Source organism: Lissotriton vulgaris, chromosome 9 (assembly GCF_964263255.1).
Source record: "Lissotriton vulgaris chromosome 9, aLisVul1.2, whole genome shotgun sequence".
Lineage (NCBI taxonomy): Eukaryota > Metazoa > Chordata > Amphibia > Caudata > Salamandridae > Lissotriton > Lissotriton vulgaris.
Window position 1 is genome coordinate 1025893962 of NC_141697.1, and position 17302 is coordinate 1025911263.

Consider the following 17302-nt stretch of genomic DNA (forward strand, 5'->3'; position numbering starts at 1 on the left):
CCGGTAGCGTTATCGTGATGGAGGCAACGGGGTAGGGCTTCACATCCCCGTGCACACACCGAATATATACAGGACTCTGTGCATTCATCTGTTCGGTTTTGACAAAACGCATCTGGATGACTGACTGCCTGCACCCTGAGTCTAATAGGGCCCTTACTCTACAACCATTCATCCACATACTCACATAGAACGTGCTGCCCATTTCCGCTGAGTACATCACTGTTCGCGGAAGGTAGCCGACTTCCATGGGTTCTTCTTGGGTCTTTCTTTTGGGACACATTCTCGCTATGTGGCCCCACTCCCCGCACTCAAAGCACTTGGGTCCTTTATTCATGGCAGACATCATTCCTGTAGGTTTAAACGTTCTGGGGACCTCTGGCACGGCTTTAGGTCTTTTGTCCAACTTCGAAGGATGTATTGTCTTAAGGGTCCCAAGGTGTGGTCTTAGGTTGGGCTCTGGCGTACTGTGACGCCATTTCTATGGCTTGTTGCACCGTAATCCCTACATGTTGCCTCAGCCATCGTTGGGTGGCATAGAGCAATGCCTCCATGAATTGTTCCAGGTATACTTTGTTCAGAATGTCCTCTTTACTGCAGAGGTCCGGAAGCAGCCATTTGTCGGCAGCCATCTCTAATCTGAAGAACAGAGTCTTAGGGTTCTCCCCTTGAGTCCCCCTTTCCTTTCTGAAGCGGACTCTATAGGCCTCTTGATCTAGACCTAGGTGATCCAAGATGACCATTTTAATGGTCGCATAGGGGGTAGTACCCAGGGGGTTGGCTGCTTGATAAGCTGATTGTGCTTCGGCCGTGAGAAGGGGAGCTAAAAAGAACGGCCATTTCTCCTCGGGCCAACTCATTGCGCGTGCGGCCTCTCAAAGTTTAAAAGAAAAGCGTCCGGATCTTCACCAGGCACGTATTTCTGAAGGGCCATCCCAGTGGGATGGGGGCTGTGCAGGCGAGCCTCGCTGGTAGAGGACTGGGTGGTAGGCTGCACATTCTTGATGCCTTTCCATGTGCGCTGTTATGGTCTTCGTGAACAATTCACGGTCCGCCTGGGCCATTGTAAGCTGACTTTCCACGGCCCATTCGAGTTTTTCTTGGCCTTTAATTAGGTGGTCGATAAGGGCCTCCATCTTGTCCTGGCAGATGGGTGGTGGAGGAGATCCCACTTCTGACACCAGTTGTCCCGGGGGTGCCGCGATGTGAGGGGTCTTGACCACCGGGCTAGGAGGTGACGGGGTGAACAGAAACACTGGCGCCTTCTGTAAGGGTTTCAGAGAAGGCTTTATTGGGATGTATGTCCTTTTCATCAAGGGGGGGGGGCTCTGTCTCTTAACCAGGGATGCAGGGTTCAACGCAAAGATTGCTTTCTCCGCCTTTGTATTGGTCCTGGCGGTCTGCTTTCAGGAGGGGACGTCTCTCCGCACCGGGATCCTCTCCGTTACCAAAAAAAGAAAGGAAACGCGGGTCACACACAAGAACTCTGGGGATACTTGTAAGGGCCGGGAGTGAGGGTAAACCATCCGTGATAAGTGCTCGATTTAGTGTAAAGGGGGCGTGCTAGGAGTGCTTGTGTTCAGGCAGGGTATCGCATATAGGGCTGTACACAGTTTACACTGGGGGCTGTCTCCGCCTCCCAACCCAACCCGCGACCCGGCCCCGTACCTCTTGAAGCCACGCTCCTCCCGTGGGAGCGTGGCGGGCGAAGCGTCCAACCGTTGGCCTCCTGGCTTGTCGTTCTCGGTCTCTCTGGACTCGGGATACCACCTTCCGCCTTCCTCGATGTCCGTCTTCTCCAGGAAATCGCCGTCCGTCCTCCCTCCAGTATTTCCGCCTTTTGACGTCACGACGCTTGCGAGGGGCGGGGTCTCGTTATCGGATCTGCTTTCTTAAAGGAGCCGAACGTGGTATAGCGTCCGGCCATCCAGTCTCTGGGTCCTCGTTCCACATACCAGGTTGAAGCTGTGGGGAACATGTGCAAGGTGAGAGGGGGGTGGCGGACCACCAGTCCGTGGGGAGAGTCATTTCCTGTCCGCCTGACCCGTCACAGTGCACAACAGCATTAATTGTCCAGGGATTATTCCTTCCATTGTCATTTGTCAGCTGCACCTCCCTAAGTGCCACATCACACGTGATTGACGTCACATGAAGCAAATAAAGCAAATAGTTTATTCTGTATGTTGTTGTTGTTTTTGCTCTCTCTCTTATCCTTCCTCAGAGTCCTGTCAGTCACCACAAAAGTTTATGTTAGTGTGTTTTTCCATTTTGCAAATAGATATACACTGTATTGGTAATTAAGAGAGTAACCAGTGACAACACTAAATAATATTGTGTTTGTTTGTACTACTAATTGAACGCCAACTATGCCATGTTCACTGATGTCCTTCTTGCTTCTTCTCTTTTAGGTGCACAATAAGTCAACAAGAGACAAAATCACCCACAGTACTGCCAGAGAGAAGGCCTGTGCACGGCGTGACGTGTGAGTGACCCACACATCACAGACATCTCTTCAACTCGTGACGCTAACTGCCACTGCTAACTGACAGCTTCAAGATGGCCCCAAAGAAAGGTGCTAAAACTGCTACTAAAAAAAGAAACCAGTGAGAAGAAGCAGCTTACCACCACCACTGGTATGTCGACCCAGATATTTTTGGGAAAACAAAAAACTGTGCCTGCCGCACTGGCCCATAGGGAGCAAGCCGGGAGCAGCACCCCCAAATCAGTGGACACACCCCAATCTAGGCCCAAGCCCATATCTGACACAGAGGCGTCCAGTCTAACCACAGCAACACCGACAAGCCGTGATGTGGAAATTGACTTATCTCTATCGCAAAATAGTACCCAATTATAGCAGGAAACTCAGAGAAGTAGACAAGAACAACAGCCACAATCACCAATAGTAGTTCCTCCCGAAGTAGGAGCAATTCAAGAGATTGAGATTCATTCTGAAGAAGTAGAGCAATCTACTACAGAAGATCCATTGTCTTCCAGATCTCCAGCTAGAAAAAGGAGGGTTAGTGGTGCATCATCTTCTTCTTCAAGCCCCCTTCTGATGATCTAGGCACCACTTGGATCCCACCTCAGTCTAGGAGTTAGATACACCAAGAGACGACTCAGATGAGGCTAGGGAAAAGGAAGGTTTCAGAAAGCCTTAGAGTTATGAAGGCAGATATAGAAGAGGAGGATGAGGATGAGCCAGTCATCATGGATGTTAGCCCAGCCCCAGTGGGGACCGACGTTACCTCATCCCAACTTCTTGACGGGGATGTGGCAGTGGTACCACAGATCCAACCAACGCTAGCTGCAATATTTTCAAAGTCCCAGCAGTGACCTACATCCACAACCACCTCGGTATAAGTAGGTACTCTAGAGAGTCAAATGTCAAAATGTCCACGTACCACCAGTTCATCTGACATTGGTAGTGACACCTGTGTCAGAAAGTTGAGCTTCCCAGTTTGGAACTTCTTTTCGGTTAGTCAGAAATAGGCAAACATCGCCATACACTCCCTTTGCGAAGCAAGTGTTAGTCTGGCTAAGCTTGGTACACACTATGGCACCCAGGGTCAAATAACTCATTTGAGAAAGCACCATATGATCCGTTGGGAGGCGCATCTTAGGGGCCCAAAAATGACAAGTGTTGTTGGTGGAGGGGGTAAAAGCTGAGCAGGGAATCTGAATCCGATCAGACCACAGTGGTAGGTGAAGAAAAGGAATACCTCTTCATTATGCAAAGCAGCCCTCTCCCCAGCAGTGCAGTAGTATTGCCCACATCAGCAACATCGCAGTGGCACAAGACTGAGCTCGAGACACCAAGGCAACTGAGGACAGTGACTGCCTCCGCTGAAAAACACATTGAGATTACCACTGTCTGCTCTCAAGAAGTCACCTGCATCAGTGGCATAAGGAAATAAAACAAATCAGGGTACTATTCCTGCCATGTTTAGGCCGGAGGGGCACTATGAACGTAACCACCCAATGGCATGTTTGCACAATGCGAAGCAGGCTAAAATGTTAGCGCTGGACCTCCTCCCTTTTTCTTTTGTGGAATAGTGGGTTTTCTTGAAATTGTGGCAACCATCTGCCCTAAATAGAAGGTGCCCATCTGGTCCTATTTTGCCAGAGTTGCTCTTTCAGCGATACATCACGATGTGTTTGAATTGCTTGGACAAGCTTTACAGCAGAGTGATGTTCACAGTATCCACCTGACAACAGACATGTGGACCAGTTGCCAAGCGATCTCTTCTGTTCGGGCTAGAGAAAAAATATCTGCAGGTGTTGATACTGCTGAAATTTTTAACGCTGCTCAGAAGCTGTGCAACAGCAGCGATGTTCACCATGGAGAAATCCCATACAGCTGCAAACATTTTGGAAGACTTTAAAAACAAGGCCTTTAAATGGCTGCCATGAGGGCTTAAGATTTGAATTGTTGCCACTGACAATGGCAGAAATATAGTTAAGGTCATGGCTGATGGTGGTTATTTCAGGGTCCTATGTTTGGCGCAACATCATTGTACATTACTTTCTCAGAAAAGTAGAGCAAGTATGCAACTTATGATCCATCTGCAAAACCTTCTGCACTCATTTCAGCTATTCATTTAAAGCCCGTAAACAGATGAGGGTCATTCAGCATGATAATATAATGACAGTTAAAGCACTCATACAGGAGGTGCCAACATGCTGGAACTCGACTTATTACATGCTTGAACACCTGTTTGAGCAGTACAGACCTATCAATAAATATATCATGCGAAGAGGGGATGGAACTGTGAAAGGGGTGATCATTGAGTGGACCAATGGGGCCTAGTCAAATGCCTGATAGAGATGCTGCTTCCTTTTGAGGTGTTCACACAGGAAGTCAGCAAAGTGAATAGAACCCGTTGTTGCACATGCTAGAGGAACAGCTACAGGAGGTGTCCGCAATGTACATAGGTGTGGAGGAAAAAAAAGATGCGTATAACTTAGTGGAGAGCTTAATCCTACGCTTGTCTGGTAATAGAAGTGTGCAAAGAGACATTTTATCCTCCAAACATTACACCTATGCCACAATTCTTGATCCATCGTACAAACCATTACTGTCCACTTTCATTCCTTTTTCAGACAGGATGTTAGAAAATACAAAACATGGACAGCTGAGCAAGGCAGTAAGGTAGAAAAAGAACGGCAGGGAACGAGATGCCCACTGATTCAGGGCAGAAGTCCTATGGGGCAGCCTTCAGGTTCAGAGCCTGAGGGCAGTGCTGTTGGTTCACAGCAGCCAAAACCAACAACAAGAACACCATCAACAACAAGACCAGGAGCATCAGCCCCAAAATCTGCAACTGAGTGGTTTCTTCTGGCAGGGCTTATATCTAGGAGAGTGGTGAGGGCAAAATATGTCGAGTATAGTGGAGCACCAGCAATGAACATTGAGCAAAATGTCCAGGCCTATCTGGATGACACAACAGAGGTCTACCTTCATTAAAACCCATTGGTGTATTGGTACGGGAAGAGTCGCCAATGCTAGTGCTCAGCAGTCTGGCAATAAACTATCTGGCTTGGCCTGTAGCTAGTGTCTCTGGTGAGCATGTTTTCAGTGCTGCTGGTGCCGTTGTCACAGTGAGAAGGACCAGTCTCTCACCCCAAAACGTGGAGAGATTAACCATTATCAAAATGAATCAGCACTTTATACCATAGGATTACAACATACCAGAAGAACCACAGGAGGAAGATGGGGGAGACTCAGGTCATGGAAGTAGTGCATTAGATGACTTTCTTCTAAGTGAAGCACCAAAGTTTGAGGACGAGCTCTACTTCCCTGACTACTAGGACTCAGCCATCAACCACCATAGAACTTTCTCTATCAGTCTGCAGTCTATCGCTGCTTTGCTTTCTTTCTTTCTTTGGCACAAAAAATATAGTTAGGAAACATTATTTAATTTATTATTTGTGCGTGTCTGGTTGACTAATTAATCCCCACTGTCTTAATTTTAAACACATTTGATTGCCGGATTGGAATTGCAGCTGTGTGCAGTGAAGAAGCCCCGACTCACCCATTTCCCTCAAGCCAGGCATTGGATGGAGAATACAAACAAATGTGTGCCTGCCTCCAACAATGGGCTGTGACTATCTATCCCTTCCTACGCTAGAGGAACTGCCCCACATGTGACATTATAATTCGATTTACACCGGCAATTCTCTGCTTCTTGAACAAATAGATCTGCATTCTGCAATGTACCACCAATCAATCATGGTGAGCACATTGGAAGAACAGGTAAATGCTGGAATGCATTGCATGCTGAGTGATTGTTGTTTGTTGTGATATTTCATCATCATATGTGTTGAGAAGAGATCATTCATGTGGTGGCAGGCAGTGTGAGACTGGGTGTCTGTTTGTTACGCTTAATGTGTTAGTGATGATTCACAATGTTGGTGGCCTACTGACGGCTGATCAATAATTTTCCCCTGAAGGTTATTTTTTTCCTTCCCCTTTGATAGATAGCGAGATTCCTTCACTGGGTCCGCTCCACAGTCCACACTGCTTTGTTTTATTGTTTTCTGCATTATACTCCTCAAAGAGTCAGACCTGACCAGTCCCTTAGATAATGCAAAGTTTGCAAACACAAAAGTAGTCTACACAAAAAGGGACTCAATCTTTCCCTTTTTATTGTTCAACAACAAAATTATACTACTACAGGCCGATCTATTGTACTTTGAGTCCGGACTCGGGACACAGTTGGTACGGAGTTGGACACTATACTTGAAGTCAGATTCAAGAGGATCAAAGATGATGGAATGACTCAGGGCATGGGCGTGAGAGTGACTACTTTGTGATCTGCCACCAGAAGAAGAAGTTTTCAAATTCACTGAAACCAACTGATTTGGATGCTGACTTTAAAGTGGCCTAAAGGTGAACAACAGACCTGCACAAGTCTGTGTAGTGGTGGTGAGTGGTGGCTGACATCCATGCGTTGATTTTTTCCTTGATTTTGAAAATACTATGTTGCTGGCCGTGTTTGTGTGCTCAGTGATGTCTGGTTCAAATTCGAAGTTAAGTGGTGGTTGCGTGGGGGGCCTATTGTTGAAGGTAACTGCCGGAAACAGACATTTAGCCATGCTGCATCTGAGTCTTCTCGTTGTACACCTTATGTAGTTGAACTTTTGTCCTTGATTATTCAATATAATTTTTATTAATCAACAGACCCTTTACCCTGCACGTACTGAAAAAACAATATACCATACTCACACTTACCTTACTGAACCACATACGCCAGGCACCAAAAGTTGACGGACAGTCCAAATGGAATGTAGATGCAGCACCCAATTTGGCAATACAGTATATATATATTTTTTTAATCATTAGAACTGTGTGTGTGTTGTTTATGTTTTTTTACTTGACTCCTACAGATATTTTAATTCTATATGCTATCTTTTAAAGCTCGGTACAACATAATATAATGTAACTTGGGTCTCTCTGGAGGCAGACGGTCAATTTGATTTGGTTTACATGTACTAGTACTCATCACCATGCATGCATTCCTTTTCCTCCTATAACAGATTTATGATGGTTTCTGCCAAGATGAATGTTGTCCTTGTTTGGTGTTTGTCTTTGTCATACCTTTCCCCCAAATCCCCCTTTCCATCTATTCATCAAATTCCTAACCCTATTCTCCCAGGTTGTGTGATTTATTGAGGTGTGACTAAATTAAATTTACACCATTATGATCTCACACTTGGTGGGGAAGATGTGGTGAAAGCAACACAAACTCAAGGCAGGTTGAGTATCTTCTTCTGCTCTAAGTATAGCCAACACTGCCAATATTATACATATTAGATTGCCCACCCATGCACAGTATACGATTTTTACATTTTTTCAGAGTAAAATAATTCATAATTGCCGGCATCATCATACTCTGGCACTAAATGTTACGCTTGTCCACTTCATAGCTCGAGTCAACTTAATTTTTTAACTTTTACTAGCTCACCATTCTGATTATTTTACTTTAGCATTGCTTATCATTTTTTTCTCTTTTGGCTCTCTTCTTCTTGTGTACTAGTAGTACTCGAGTCTGCCTCTGGTGACTGTCTCATTTATTTTGTAAAGCTTGCATACAAAACAGCATTAACTCAGTTTTGATTTCAATTTAATTAGTTCCCTGCGATAAATATTCCTCGTCCCACAGTTTAAGCTTGGCTAGGAGGCAGTGGACTTCGCTTCTGGATCTGGTGCTTTTACTAGTATTCAACTAGTGCGCTAGCATGCTGCTGCTGTCTACTGCCACCTCCATGGCACCAGGGGAAACAATGCAGCCATTGCTTCGTCTAATCACAGGTAAGAGAAGAACTGCAGAGGATTTATTGGGGCCCACCGGGGAGGGGGGGACAGCACCGACCACAGACTCGTTTTAAGGTGTGACAAAGGCCGCTTTATAGGAAGCAAGTGCACCTCACAAAAATTCCCTTGACCTGTGCCGTATAATACTAAACCTTGCTAAGTAAAATGTCCCTAACAAAAACCCCCACCCCCTCCCCTAAACATGGTTCCCCCAAACAACAAAACAAGACCAATTAGCAAATTTCAACTTGCCTCTCGACCTAACTAAATAACTTCTTGCACTTACCCCCCCTTCCCGGCAAAAGCAGACCTCCTAAATTCTCCCAGTCCTTAGGAAAAACCGCCAACCTGATGACCGAACAACACACCAGCACCTGCTCCAGCGACAGGACCTCGTACAGTAAAGACCCCTCTGATGCACCAGCTCCCAAGAAACCGTCCAACCAACCTGCCAACACATACCCGCCCCCTTATGTACAACCTTACCAGAGTCCCCCATCTGACACCAAACAAAGGGAGGGCGGAGGGAAAAGAAAACAAAGCCCCACAGAAACCCCTTAACCGGCTGCTGTGTCACTGCCACCGACCTAAAATGGCCGCTTATATTTACAGCAGCCCAAAAGTAGCCCAAACTGTAGCCCAAACAGCCCAAGGGAACCAAACCAGCCCAAAGCCAGCCCACTTACAGTGCTGGCTACTCCCCCCCCCCCCTCCCCAGGCCCCAAAACCCCCGGGAGGAACAGGCCTCCCTCTGGTCTGCCGCCCCTCCAAAAGCCCTCTTGGAGCCCACCAGGGAGGGGGGGGCAGCACCGACCACAGACTCATTTTAAGGTGTGACAAAGGACGCTTTATCGGAAGCAGGTGCACCTCACAAAAATGTCCTTGGCCTGTGCCGTACAAAACTAAACCTCGCTAAGTAAGAATGTTCCTAACAAAAACCCCCACCCCTCCCCTAAACAAGGTTCCCCCAAACAACAAAACAAGACCAATTAGCACATTTCAACTTGCCTCTTTACCTAACTAAATAACTTCTTGCACTTACCCCCTCCCCGGCAAAAGCAGACCTCCTAAATTCTCTCAGTCCTTAGGAAATACCGCTACTCGAAAGTCGGCTGCCGGCTTTCGACCCCTCCTACGACGCCTGAACCCTTGGATACCTGGTCATTCCCCGAGTGCCTTATCCAGTGCATCCTTCAACTGAACAACAAAGAGTTCCATCCCATACCTAGAAAGGTGAACCTCATCCTCTCTAAAGAAGTACACCGCCCCATACCTCAGCTCCGGGTGTTCCATCGTACTCACCCCCTCCTTTTCACAAAACCCCTTCATCTCCCTGTTGATTTTCCTATGGGTCCTATCTATGGTCCCGGCCTCTCCGCTCCCCTCCAAAACCTCATTGGAACAAACTCTGACCATATCACATGGCAACCCGACCACTTGCACCTTATCTCCAGCAGATCCCTCTTCATCTGCTTCACCAGGGCTATCCCCTTGCACTGAACCAAGTCATTCTCCCCCAAGTGAATGACAACCACATCCGGGCAAACTCCCCTTTTGACAACCTTGTTCAATGCCGGCAAAAGTTCATGCCACCTCATGCCCCCTTTCACTTGACATTGACAGTGAAACAACCTCGGGTCCAACTCCAAGTTCAAACTCTGTTGCTTCTCCCACTCAGCCCTCTCCGCTCACTTTACAAAAGAATGCCCTATAATGAAAATCTCCATGACTGCCGCACTCAGCCCTGCAACTGCACCTGCAAAGACACACATGTAAGAGAGCGGAAAGTCAAGCATGTCATTGTTCCGCCCCCACCCCCCTCAGCTTGACATACTTCTTGTAGCAATCCAACTGCCAATGCCCTAAACGCATGAGTTCCTCACTCCACCAACCGTGCCTCGCCGCCTCTGTCGCCGCTCGATCCGGAACGAGTGCGTCCCAAAAGCCTTTGGATCCTCACCCATAACGCGTGCCACAGGACCCACAACAACTGCACCGCCGTAACCTTGCCCTTGCCCATCCGGTCAAAGACTTCTCCCAACAGATCCCGCTGCTCGGACGCCAGCAGCCTTCCCCATGCCGCTGGGCAAACCACCTTTGATTCCGCCAGTTCCATCACCACCCACGTTCCTACACTCCGCTGGTCCATCTTCGAACGCCGCAACCGCACCGCAACCTCCCTAACCCTCAGGTCAACCTCCTCCCCCAAAGGACCCCAAGACTACTTTTCAGCCCCACCATTTCTGAAACCCTAAAAGCTCCAAAAAACATCCACGACATGAGCGTGGAAAACATTAGAGCCTCTCCCCGGTCGCGGCAAACCGCTGGCAAAGTCCGTAACAAGCCAGCGAGCATGTCCTCTGTAATGGGCCGGCGCTGACCCACCTTGGCCCCCTTTTCCCTTGCCCAGCCTTCCAAGAGTCGCTTCCCCAGTTCCCCCGCGGACGGTGCATAGCCCCACCACAACTTACCCATGAAAGCCACAGCCGACAATTTCCCCGCAATCGTCACTTTCGATAAACCTTTCTCCATCAAACTCAGCATAAATTGCACCACCTGCTCCTCCTGGCGCCATTGATCACTCTGTCGCACCGCTCCCCCGTGCAAGAAGTCACCCCAAGCCTGCTCATACGCCTTCCAGGTAGAAACGGCCACCAATGCTCTTACCAGTTGAATAACCCGGTCTCTCCTACCGCCCACAACTCCACTGGCACCGGCGTCTTGAACTCGTCCACCTCCGTGGCTAGCCCATGGAACCTCTGCCACTGTGAACGAGACAAAGCATGCGCAATGTCATTGTCCACCCTTGGTGGAGAAAACTACCTAGGCAGTAATTTTAAATTTAAAAACACAATACAGAAAGGACCAACACTGAGAATGAACAGCTTCCAGTTAAATACATAAGTTTATTACAGTCACAAAAACAATAAATAAAATATACATTTCATAAAAAGTTGAATTTACATCAATCTTGTCATAAAAGTTCTTGAACATAGAAGGTAAGTTGTGTGTCGACGCGTTTCGGCGACCAGCGCCTTTCTCAAGACAATTTACAATTTTCTGAAAATAAAATATAATGTATAGTTTAATTTTGCATTCTCAGTTCTTACAATAATATTTTATTCTACATAAGTTTTATAAAATTTACGGAAACACTGTTCAAAAAACTCAGGTCCTAAATTAATTTAAACATCGCTGATAATTCGAGAAAATATAACACATAAATCATATATCATAACCTCTCTTATGGCCTGCTACTATTTTATATAATTCATTACCACAGTCTATTGATGTAATGACTTGTGGGTTACTTATCTCACTGTGTTCATATTTCATAGGTAGGTCATTATTATTTTCCAAAATATCATATTTGACAATAGTTATTCTGTGATCAAAAATGCGTTGGCCTATGTATTAAACAAAGGGATTATTTATCATTTGCATCAGATAATAATGTTATGTACATTTTTTGACTATAATGCGCAGAATGACGGATGTGCTATAAGTGTAATCTTAAATATCTGATACACAAAAAAAAAAGGAGCATATCTAATTACTTTATTCTGTTTCATTCTCCAATATTCTGTCAGGATATATGTTACCATATTGAGTAGAGAATGCTCAAGGTTTAACATGAATCGTCAGTCGGAAAAATAGAGCTAAGGTATCAATATAGGGCTGAGGTGTCAATGTACAAAATGTCATGCTCCAAACAGGGCAGCACGAAAACTCTCATCAACTTCAACACCTGTGGGTCCCTGGCCGACTGCCTATTAACAACCTGCATCACTGACATATTGTCCACCTTGAGCAGCACTCGTTTGTGTGCCAACTCTGGCGTCCAGACGGATACCGCCACCACCAGTGGAAAAAGCTCCAAAAAAGCGATGCTCCGCCCCCGCCCTGCCAATGCTGCGCCCATTGCTCTGCACACCACCTACCCCCCCAGTACAGCCCGAAACCGCCTACCCCACCGCATCCGATGACATGGTGACGTCCCATTCCCAGTCCTCCGGACAACGCAAGACCCAGCAGTCTGCAAAAGGTACTTCCCGCCCGCACAACGCGGCATGCAAAGTCCAAATGTCCCAACAGCACCTGTACCTCACGCACCGTCACTTTCCATTTGTCCAACATGCCGTCCACCAAAGCCAACATCTTCGCCCCCTTCTCCTCTGGTAGGCGTGCATCCATGGCCACCGAGTCGAGCTCAATCCCCAAAAATGACAGCACTGTACTGGGACCGTGCGTCTTCTCCTGCGCCAAGGGCACACCCAAGTAGCCCATGAGTTCCGTAAAACCGTCCAGCTGCTGCTGGCAGTCCGTCGAACCAGGCCATCCCACCAAGAATAAGTGATCCAGATAGTGCGTCACCGTGCTTGAGCCTGTGCACCAGGAAAAAGCCCACTGCAAAAAAAAATTGAAACGCTCGAATAACGCGCACGATATCGAGCACCCCATGGGCAACGCCTTATCCACAAAAATGCCTCCGTCAAACTGGATCCCCAACAACTGGTGATCCGCCGGGTGTACTGACAGCAGCCTGAAAGCCGACTTGATAATGCATTTTGCCATGAGGGCACCCGCCCCTACCGCCGCCACCATCCTCCGTGCCACATCCACAGACGAGTAAGACACTGACATCAGCTCCGCCGAGATGAAGTCATTCACCGACGACCCCTCTGGCCACGACAAGTGCTGTATCAGACGATACTGCCCTGGCTCCTTTTTGGGCACCACGCCGATAGGTGATATAATCAAGCCCCGAATGGGAGCCTCCCGAAAGGGGCCAGCCATCCGCCCCTCCCGCACTTCCTTGAACAATTTTTCCAGTACCACCACTTAGTGCGCATTCACTGACTTGAGATTTTCTGCCCACCTGGCGATTCGCGAGCCCTCGTACCTCAGCCGGAAACCCTCTCGAAAACCCCGTTGCAACGTGGCCGCATCGTCTGCCCGCAGAAAGGATGCCAAGAGGGGCTCAAGCCACTCCAGCTTAATCGGCGTATGAGCCTTTTCCCAAAGCCCGACCCCCCTTCTCCCCCCCTGACTGTGCTCCGGCCGCCGCGGGCTGTTGTCCCTGTGCACCGCCCCGACTCCCCAGCAGTGCACCACCGGGTGTCTCTTCCCGCACTTGGAGCACTCATGCCGAAAGCGGCAATATTGCCTGCCACACGAGCCTTTGTTGAAGTCCCCTCAGGCCCCAACTGTGGTAGATGCAGTACAATCTCCTTGCCCCCCCCCGCGGGTGAGGCACGCCGAAAAGGGGGACGGAGTCAGCCGGAGGCCGCTGGCCGTATATATCGTCTTGCCGAACTTCGCCCCTCCCATGGTTTGGTGATAAAAATCTGAGTCAATCTCGCCCCAGTTCGCTTCCGGAACAGACGCCAAAAACGGGCGAAACTCCTCGTCATAATGCTACCAGGCATACCCCCATACGTGATCTGGGCCCACCAGACCACATCCATATATTTAAAAAGCGCCACCGCCGATCCGGACGCCAGCAGCCTTCCCCATGCCGCCGGGCAAACCACCTTTGATTCCGCCAGTTCCATCACCACCCACGTTCCTACACTCCGCTGGTCCATCTTCGAACGCCGCAACCGCACCGCAACCTCCCTAACCCTCAGGTCAACCTCCTCCCCCAAAGGACCCCAAGCCTACTTTTCAGCCCCACCATTTCTGAAACCCTAAAAGCTCCAAAAAACATCCACGACATGAGCGTGGAAAACATTAGAGCCTCTCCCCGGTCGCGGCAAACCGCTGGCAAAGTCCGTAACAAGCCAGCGAGCATGTCCTCTATAATGGGCCGGCGCTGACCCACCTTGGCCCCCTTTTCCCTTGCCCAGCCTTCCAAGAGTCGCTTCCCCAGTTCCCCCGCGGACGGTGCATAGCCCCACCACAACTTCCCCATGAAAGCCACAGCCGACAATTTCCCCGCAATCGTCACTTTCGATAAACCTTTCTCCATCAAACTCAGCATAAATTGCACCACCTGCTCCTCCTGGCGCCATTGATCACTCTGTCGCACCGCTCCCCCGTGCAAGAAGTCACCCCAAGCCTGCTCATACGCCTTCCAGGTAGAAACGGCCACCAATGCTCTTACCAGTTGAATGACCCGGTCTCTCCTACCGCCCACAACTCCACTGGCACCAGCGTCTTGAACTCGTCCACCTCCGTGGCTAGCCCATGGAACCTCTGCCACTGTGAACGAGACAAAGCATCTGCAATGTCATTGTCCACCCTTGGCACATGCCGAACTTGAAACAAAATGTCATGCTCCAAACAGGGCAGCACGAAAACTCTCATCAACTTCAACACCTGTGGGTCCCTGGCCGACTGCCTATTAACAACCTGCATCACTGACATATTGTCCACCTTGAGCAGCACTCGTTTGTGTGCCAACTCTGGCGTCCAGACGGATACCGCCACCACCAGTGGAAAAAGCTCCAAAAAAGCGATGCTCCGCCCCCGCCCTGCCAATGCTGCGCCCATTGCTCTGCACACCACCTACCCCCCCAGTACAGCCCGAAACCGCCTACCCCACCGCATCCGATGACATGGTGACGTCCCATTCCCAGTCCTCCGGACAACGCAAGACCCAGCAGTCTGCAAAAGGTACTTCCCGCCCGCACAACGCGGCATGCAAAGTTCAAATGTCCCAACAGCACCTGTACCTCACGCACCGTCACTTTCCATTTGTCCAACATGCCGTCCACCAAAGCCAACATCTTCGCCCCCTTCTCCTCTGGTAGGCGTGCATCCATGGCCACCGAGTCGAGCTCAATCCCCAAAAATGACAGCACTGTACTGGGACCGTGCGTCTTCTCCTGCGCCAAGGGCACACCCAAGTAGCCCATGAGTTCCGTAAAACCGTCCAGCTGCTGCTGGCAGTCCGTCGAACCAGGCCATCCCACCAAGAATAAGTGATCCAGATAGTGCGTCACCGTGCTTGAGCCTGTGCACCAGGAAAAAGCCCACTGCAAAAAAAAATTGAAACGCTCGAATAACGCGCACGATATCGAGCACCCCATGGGCAACGCCTTATCCACAAAAATGCCTCCGTCAAACTGGATCCCCAACAACTGGTGATCCGCCGGGTGTACTGGCAGCAGCCTGAAAGCCGGCTTGATAATGCATTTTGCCATGAGGGCACCCGCCCCTACCGCCGCCACCATCCTCCGTGCCACATCCACAGACGAGTAAGACACTGACGTCAGCTCTGCCGAGATGAAGTCATTCACCGACGACCCCTCTGGCCACGACAAGTGCTGTATCAGACGATACTGCCCTGGCTCCTTTTTGGGCACCACGCCGATAGGTGATATAATCAAGTCCCGAATGGGAGCCTCCCGAAAGGGGCCAGCCATCCGCCCCTCCCGCACTTCCTTGAACAATTTTTCCAGTACCACCACTTAGTGCGCATTCACTGACTTGAGATTTTCTGCCCACCTGGCGATTCGCGAGCCCTCGTACCTCAGCCGGAAACCCTCTCGAAAACCCCGTTGCAACGTGGCCGCATCGTCTGCCCGCAGAAAGGATGCCAAGAGGGGCTCAAGCCACTCCAGCTTAATCGGCGTATGAGCCTTTTCCCAAAGCCCCGACCCCCCTTTTCCCCCCCTGACTGTGCTCCGGCCGCCGCGGGCTGTTGTCCCTGTGCACCGCCCCGACTCCCCAGCAGTGCACCACCGGGTGTCTCTTCCCGCACTTGGAGCACTCATGCCGAAAGCGGCAATATTGCCTGCCACACGAGCCTTTGTTGAAGTCCCCTCAGGCCCCAACTGTGGTAGATGCAGTACCATCTCCTTGCCCCCCCCGCGGGTGAGGCACGCCGAAAAGGGGGACGGAGTCAGCCGGAGGCCGCTGGCCGTATATATCGTCTTGCCGAACTTCGCCCCTCCCATGGTTTGGTGATAAAAATCTGAGTCAATCTCGCCCCAGTTCGCTTCCGGAACAGACGCCAAAAACGGGCAAAACTCCTCGTCATAATGCTACCAGGCATACCCCCATACGTGATCTGGGCCCACCAGACCACATCCATATATTTAAAAAGCGCCACCGCCCGATCCGGGTACTTTTCGCAGTACATGCTGGCGAAGATCAGAAAAGCCGCCGACCAGTTATCAATGTTCAAGGGCACCTTGGGTCTAGGATCCAACTCCTGCTCCTCCTCCTTCGACCCTTTCTTCGCCGTTAGCTTCCTGTGAAGGAGCTTCAGGATCTCCACGTATTCCCCCTTCCAAATCTTCTCCTTAGTCACCAGCGATAGATGCGCACCTAGCGGCTTTGTGATGCCCATATAGGGAAGTTTGCGCACTGGCACGTCACAGCTCTCCTTCCCCCCTTTTCCTCTGTCGGTCCCGTCACCTGGCTTCTCCGCCTCGGTACCCCGACGCTCCTCCCGTCAGTCTTGCCGTCCCCCGACTCACCGGCCGCCTCATCCGGGCCCACCCCTGTATCTTTCACATATCGCCCCTTATTAAGGCGCACCCCCAACTCCCTATGTGCATCCGTCCCCACCGACACATCCACTCGAATGGGTGCACCCAACACGCTCCACGTACTGTCCTTACCTGGCGTCAAGGTCGGCATCCGAATTGGATCCTGCCACCTAACCAGTGGAGCAGGGGGGGCCGTCGCTCTCGCAGGACCGTGTCAGGGGTGTTCCTGTAACACACTATGAACATTGTTACGCCGCTCCCCCCTACCTTCCCCTCCCCCCTCTCTTCCCGAATCTCCCCCTCCTCAGAAGATGCCTCCTCGTAATCTACCTGCAGCATCTCACCCTGGTCCATATCCTGCACCTCCACTAATTCTAGCCCCCGTCTGCCCCTTTCCATGGGCTCTAGCCGACTCAATTGAGCCTTTTCCCTACATGTACGCAGCAAGTCCTCCAAGTCCACACTCTCCTTCCTCCCATCCACCTGATACTCCTCCATAATCGGTTACGCCGCTCCGTACCACCGTCCCTGTCCCCCTGCGGCGTCTCGA